Source organism: Rutidosis leptorrhynchoides, chromosome 5 (assembly GCF_046630445.1).
Source record: "Rutidosis leptorrhynchoides isolate AG116_Rl617_1_P2 chromosome 5, CSIRO_AGI_Rlap_v1, whole genome shotgun sequence".
Classification (NCBI taxonomy): Eukaryota; Viridiplantae; Streptophyta; class Magnoliopsida; order Asterales; family Asteraceae; genus Rutidosis; species Rutidosis leptorrhynchoides.
In genome coordinates, this window is record NC_092337.1 from 175,909,467 (window position 1) to 175,916,884 (window position 7,418).

The 7,418-nt window shown below is 35.9% G+C and overlaps 1 non-coding gene across 1 annotated transcript; it reads left to right on the top strand.

Annotated features, from left to right (window-relative positions):
• Positions 1-1,682: 1,682 nt before the first annotated feature.
• LOC139850775 (small nucleolar RNA R71) lies at positions 1,683-1,789 on the top strand. Its single transcript, XR_011760156.1, has one exon. It is a non-coding gene; the product is annotated as a small nucleolar RNA R71 (small nucleolar RNA).
• The last annotated feature ends 5,629 nt before the right edge of the window (positions 1,790-7,418 follow it).

Here is a 7,418-nt window from a genome sequence, read left to right on the forward strand (position 1 = left end):
CTGCTTGTGAATCTATAGTTTGAATATAATAACATGTATCATCTGCAGATTGTGGTTGTTACATGGCTCTATCAACAGAAAAGGTAACACTCTCATCCTCTATACTTAGGGTCAGTTTCTTACCAAACACATCTATTATTTCTTTAGTCGAGTTTAAGAATGGTCTTTCTAATATAAGAGGAACTCGAGAATCTTCTTCCATGTCCAGAATAACAAAATCTACTGGAAATACTAAAGTACCAACTTTAACTAGCATGTTTTCCATTATCCCTCTAGGATATTTTACTGATCGATCGGCTAGTTGTATGCTTATTCGTGTTGGTTTCAATTCTCCAAGGTCTAGTTTAGCGTATAGTGAATACGACATTAAATTTATACTAGCACCTAAGTCTGCCAGTGCTTCTATTGAACTAAGACTACCCAGAAAACATGGAATTGTGAAACTTCCTGGATCTGATAATTTTTCTGGTAGTTTATTCAACAGCACTGCAGAACAATTAGCATTCATTGTGACAGCCGAGAGTTCTTCCATTTTCTTTCTATTTGTGATTAGATCTTTCAAGAATTTAGCATATCTTGGCATTCCCGAAATCACATCAATGAAAGGAAGATTGACATTTATTTGTTTAAACATATCCAAGAATTTGGATTGCTCGGCTTCAAGTCTTTCTTTTCTCATTTTACTTGGGTAAGGAAGTGGTGGTTGGTATGGTCTAACATAAGGTTTTGCCTTAACTGTATTATCTTCATTAACCTTTTCAACTACCGGTTCTGTTTCCTTCTCTTGTTCAGGTTGTGGTGCCTGTGTAGTAGGAATAGCGTCATCAAAAATTACAGGTATTTTAGGTGGTTTAAGTGTAATACCACTTCTTGTGGTAATGGCTTTAGCTGTTTCATTCCGGAGGTTAGCATTTGTATTGCTAGGTAGACTTCTCGGTTTTCTTTCACCTATCAACCTTGCTAGGTTACTCACTTCTTGTTCCAGATTTTGAATAGAAGCTTGTTGATTTCTAAATGCTTGAGCATTTTGTTCATTAGTTTGTTTCTGAGATGTGAAAAATTGCGTTTGAGATTCAACTAGCTTTGACATCATGTCTTCTAAATTTGGCTTTTTATCATCGGTTTGTGGTGGTTTATTTTGAAAAATAGGTCTTTGCTGATTGTAAGTATTATTAGATACTTGTTGATTACTAGGACCTTGTTGGTTGTTGTATGGAACATTTCGGTTATAATTCTGATTGTAGTTTGGTCTTGGCGGTTGATAATTATTCTGATAATTATTTTCAGGCCTTTGGTTCATGTATGAAACATTCTCTCTTTGTTCCATTGTTTGTTCAATACTGAGACAATCTTTTGTCAAATGTGGTCCTACACACTTTTCACAACTAATTCGTATTGCGTGAATATCCTTAGTCATCTTTTCCATTCGTCTCTCGAAAGCGTCAAACTTTGCGGAAATGGAATCAAAGTCATGGCTAGAATCGGCTCTAGCCGCTTTAGATGATCTAACGATGTCTTTTTCCTGATGCCACTCATGTGAGTGGGAGGCTGTGTTATCAATAATTTTGTAAGCTTTAGTTGCGGTTTTCTTTATAATGGAACCACCAGCTGCTATATCGATGTCTTTTTGTGTAGTAATATCGCATCCTTGGTAGAATATTTGTACTATTTGATAAGTGTCTAAACCATGTTGAGGACATCCTCTCAACAACTTTCCAAATCTTGTCCATGCCTCATATAAAGTTTCATTTGGCTTTTGCGTGAACGTAATGATTTCTCCTTGAAGTCTCACGGCTTTAGATGCCGGAAAGAATTGTTTAAGAAAATTTTCAACTAAGACATCCCATGTATCAATCACCCCTTCAGGTAACGATTCTAACCAATGTTTGGCTTCTCTCTTTAAAGTCCAGGAAAATAACATGAGATAGATCTGTTCATCCTCAACTTCTCTGATCTTGAATAGAGTACAAATCCTATTAAAGGTACGAAGATGTTCGTTTGGATGTTCCTTTGGCGCACCACTAAATTGGCATTGATTAGTTACCATGTGTAGGATTTGTCCTTTGATTTCATAATCTGGCGCATTAATGTCTGGTTGAGTAATTGCGTGACCTTGGCCAGTGCGTTTAGCCCTCATTCGGTCTTCCATACTTAGAGGTTCCAGATTTTCCATGATTGAATTTGTTGAATCTGAATCACTAGAGGATTCTGACTTAATGGTTTCTTCCTCGACAATCTCTGAATGAGTGATTTGTGGTTCAGGAGGAATGATTAGTGGTTCAGGATCTCTGAATTGTCCCTGAATATCCTCCGGATTCTCAATTGTGAGGTCGGGTTCAAAAAATGGATTATCGGAAATTTGAATTGGAGTACTTGGTCGACTAGATGACGATTCTAAAGAAAAATCAACGGCGACAATGTTGGCTAGATATCTTGATCGAGTTACAGGTGGTGAACGTATGAAAGGTGGTGAACGTTTTGCTCGGTGCATTCACTGAATATCCTATTAGTTATAAAGATAAAAATTATATGAGTTATCAAATTAATAGACTTTTCTGATTTTGCCCACGTTTCGAATAGCCAATAGATGCAGCAGGTAGCCAGGACCCTTTAAATCGGAAGCCCACAACTCGCCACTAACAAATCCAACTATTACTACGAACCAGAAAATTTTGGATGTCTATCAATTTAACCTCTTAAAATAATTTTTCGTCGAAATTTAAAGAAGATAAAATCTATGTCCTAAAAACTAGAGCGTAGAAATGAGAAAGAAAAAGCGCGTCGAAAAATAAGAGGTCGAAAAACAAGCGTCGAAAAATAATAATAATAAAGTAAAGCGTCTAAACTTAAAAGCTTAAAAACTAAAAATTAAAACTTGCGTCTAAAGGTATTAAAGCTTAAAGGAGTTCTATATCCAAAACGGTAATAACTTAAAAGGTACTAAAACATAAATTGCGTAGCAAAATTTTAAAGCGCCTAAATCTTAATCTAAAGGAAAAGCACTTAAGGGATTTTACGTCAAAATCTAGAAATATAAAATGACTACGGCAAGAATTAAGTTTAATCTAATTACGAACTATAAAAAATACAAATTACGAATTAAACGATTATAAATAAAAATACAAAATACAAAAATAAACTAAGTTGATAAAAATACAATTTTACAAAATTATTATTTTTATATTATTATTTTATAAAGGTATTAATTTTTATATATTAATAAAACTAAATAAAACATAAAAATACAAATTTATTTAAAGACTAAAACTAATTAATATTAAATATAAACCCAAATTAGGTTAATTAATAATAATAATTAAATTAAAATCCTAAAACGTAATTAATACAGTACCAGGTTGTAGCTGTCAGACAGCTCCGCGAGTGCGGATCTTAGCTGCTAAAACCTCTGCGAGTGCGGAGTATGCAGATTCAAACGATTGCAGGCTCAAATTCGACAGGTTCAGCGTGTAATTTTTTTTTTACTTTTATTTAATTTTCTGATTTTAAATTTTATAAAATATAACTTAAATAAAACTTATATTTTAACAATTACTTATTAATTTTTGTAACTAAAAATAAATTTTTTTTAATTTTAAACACTTAAAAATATAGATATAAATATATATATATATATAATTTTTTTTTCTTTATGTTTTTATATTTTTGAATTTTTTTTATATAGTGTTTAGCTTCGGCGTTTGAGTGTCCCCGGCAGCGGCGCCAAAAATATTGGATGTTATGCGAGGTGTATACGGAATAGTTATATTTTTATTGTAACACCCGTTTCTCAGTTACGCGTTATTTCGAACGTCATTCGAAATACGAGGCATGTAAGCGTATATTTGGATCTCAAATAAATTTGGAGATGATGTTCCAAAACCTTACCATTGGATATTAAATCTCATTACATTTCCAACGTTATTTGATTCATCGAAAATGGAGTTACGGTTTGAAAGTTATGACCAAAACAAGTTTCAGACTCAGTTCATTGGGACGCCGTCCAACATTTTTAGACGCCGTCCAAGAGGCCTGATGGGCCAGCAGCTCTATTTTACTCAAATTAAAAGGGGTACTTTGGTCTTTTCACTTGTGGACGGATTTGGGGCTTTAATATCAGTTTTAGATCCTATTTTGGATCATTTTGACATCCACACATCTCTCTCATCTTATCTTAGAGAGAGAGGGAGATTCTAGAGAGAGATTTAGAGCTTTGATGAAGAAGAAGCTTGAATCAATCAAAGGTGCGAGTGATGAAGTTGTTCCTTTCGTTCTCGGCTACGTTTTGATTGTTATGGTAAATTCTAAATTCGAATTTCATTGTTTAAGATTCATGTTTGAGTTAGGGTTTGTGTTAGTTAGAATTATAAACCCATTATTGAGAAATTTGGGGGTTTTGGGTAAGATTCTTATAAGTAAACCCAAATTGGTGACTTAGGGTTTTGATTGATGAAATTGTAAGTTTGGATCTTGCATGTGTTGGTTAAACCTTAGAACACTTGAGTACTAGTGATTTTGGTTCGTGTTGACTTGATTTTGGGGTGTAAACCCTAACATGGGTCAAAATGGGTTTTATGTTGAAATGGGTTAATTGTTCTTGATTTTTGGTGTCAAATAATGATTTTGAGATATAAGCACTAGTTGTTAGTGATTGTAGGTACTTTGGGTGTAAATTTGACAAGTCAAGCGAGTTAAACCTAATTTTGGATTAATTAGATGATAAGCACTTTTGTTAAGTCTTAAAAGGCGTTTGAAATGATTATACCTAAGTAGTAATTTGGTGTTTAAGACCAAGGTTGGTTTAAATGGCGTCAAGTATAATTTAGGTTAAATTGTACTTGTTGGAATGGGTCAGAATTAGCACCCGTAGTGGTAATTGGTGAAGTCCATTTTAGGTGATCAAATGGGCGGGTCGTTGAGTTAGATAGAAACACTTGGTTAAGGGTGTTGGAGTCTAATTCTCTCGTAGAGAATGTGTGTTGATTGTTTGTATACCTATATGCATATTATAGGTAAAGGCTTGCTCGGTTGCTTTTGGTGGAGATTTCACTCATGGTTTGTATTGCTCGATTTTGAGGTGAGTGGAATAATTATGCATGTATGTATATAATGTATTTATTCTTGTAGTATGAATGTGGTATTGTCGCGGTGTTTAAGACACCACATTCTAAGTAACGAGTAATATTGTCACGGTGTTCAAGACACTACTCATTGGTTGATTGACATGTGGTATTGTAGCGTTGTTTAAGACACCACATTGTCATGGGAGTGGATGCCGCGGTGTTCAAGGCACCACTCATTGGTTTGATTGACATGTGGTATTGTCGCGGTGTTTAAGACACCACATTGTCATGGGAGTGGATGTTGCGGTGTTTAAGACACCACTCATTGTTTTAATTGACATGTGGAATCGTCGCGGTGTTCAAGATGCCACATTGTCATGGGGGTGAGTTAGTCGCGTTGTTCAAGACATCACCCGGGAGATTAGTGATTACGCGGTGTTTAAGTAACACTAATGGATGTTATGAACTCCGACGGTCTTTTAAGTACTGTTCCCTTGTTCGATTGGTTAACCATGGTTGTAAGAATTTTGTATTAGCATATTTAAATTGTGAACTATATGCTATTGGTATTGCTAGCTCATTGGGAATTGCAGATATTGGTATATGCATAATGTTTGCATGGTTGTCGAATTGCTAGCTTGTAAGCGGTACTGTGTAAGTGATTGCAAGTAAGTAGATTATATATGTATATGTATAACTATTGCACTCACTAAGCATTAGCTTACCCCTCACGTTGTTACCTTTTTACAGGTATTGTGATTTGAAGGTAGCTAGTTTGTTAAACTAGATGCATAGTAGCGCTTAGGCTCGATGGGGTAGCTTTTGGATATTGAACATGGATTGGGGATTGGTAGTCCCCGTGATTATGCTCTTGGTATCGGGTTAGGTTGTAGAGTCCTAATCCATCTAAAGAGATAAATGGGTCGAAATCGCTACATTATTTGTAAAACGGGTCATTGTGGGCCCGGTGTTGTAAAACTTATTTTCATTGCGGAAATCTCTTAGTTTTACTTAATATGATGTGTTGTGAAAGTTGTTTCATTTAAAAGTGTCGGGAAGCGGGTTTTTCGCTCGCGTGAATTTGAAAAACTGATCAGGAACTTTTAGTTCAATTGGATGCCGTCCCAAGGGCTTAGACGCCGTCCAGATGTACTGTCCCAGAAATTTTTTTTAGGGCGTGTTTTTGGTAAAACGAAGTCGGGTTGTTACAAGTGGTATCAGAGCATAGTCTAAGGGAATTAGGTGACCTTGGAATAGGTGCCTAGTCTTAGACTTATTGGCGGTAGTGCATTATTTGCGGGACTTGTAGTAATACTTGTCGGATTGAGATTTGTTAGTGCCTTAGAGTAGGTGACTAACTAGGACTTGTTTTTGTCCAAAGTGTGATTATGTGGGGCCTTATTTCTTGTGTAAACTAGTGATAGCTAGTGACGAATGTAAGTAGGCGAACTTGGACATTGTTTTAGTGATAGTCACCTAGGATGTAGGTTGACTTTTGGTTGCGGTGTACTTGTGTACATTTATTATTATATTGTATATAGGTGTGTATATATATATATATATATATATATATATATATATATATATATATATATACAGGTATATTTTGTGCGGTATCCTAGGGATGAATCTATTGGAGAGATTCGAATGTTAGGCGGTTTTGAGTGATCAAGTTCACGGTAAGGACTTTGGTCATTCGGGTACTAGGAGTTATCGCGTGTTATTTTGTGTGAATGTTGCGTCAGTCCGGGTAAAGTACTTTGCGTGACCTTGTGGAAATGGTAAGGTACGCATTTGTAATAATGACCGATCACCATTATTACGAAAGTGTATCTGGACACTAAGCATGACATGACAAGTACCGAACAGAGAAAACGTGGCATGGTTAGGGTAGAACGGGACGAATTAGGAATCTTTTATTGGTTCCTAGGATATAGTAGTCTCGAGTAATGTACTTGTTATCACATCAGGTTCTTGTGAGTCGGGAAGTGTACGATGGATTCGGTTAGTTAAGTGAGCGAGCCAACTCACGAGTTTGGTGCGTGCTTAGTCACCCTAAGTAGTGGGTGCACTGTTGAGATTGTTATTGTTTTAGTTACCCATCGTAACTAGGATGACCGATTTACGTTTGCGTGTGTGCGACGAGGACTTGAATTCCGTAATGGAATGCGACAAGTCTAATGATTGTAGTTTTGAGTTACACTCAGTAGAGTGTGTGGTTAGGGAATCGTGTTAGGATTCTTGTTGTGAGTCTCCTTGGAATTGGCGAATCGAGGAGTCTTCGGGTCGTTAAACTCATGGGAGTGGGACCCATATGCTATTGGTGCCGTTAGTATGTTGTGGATTAATAGGGTAACA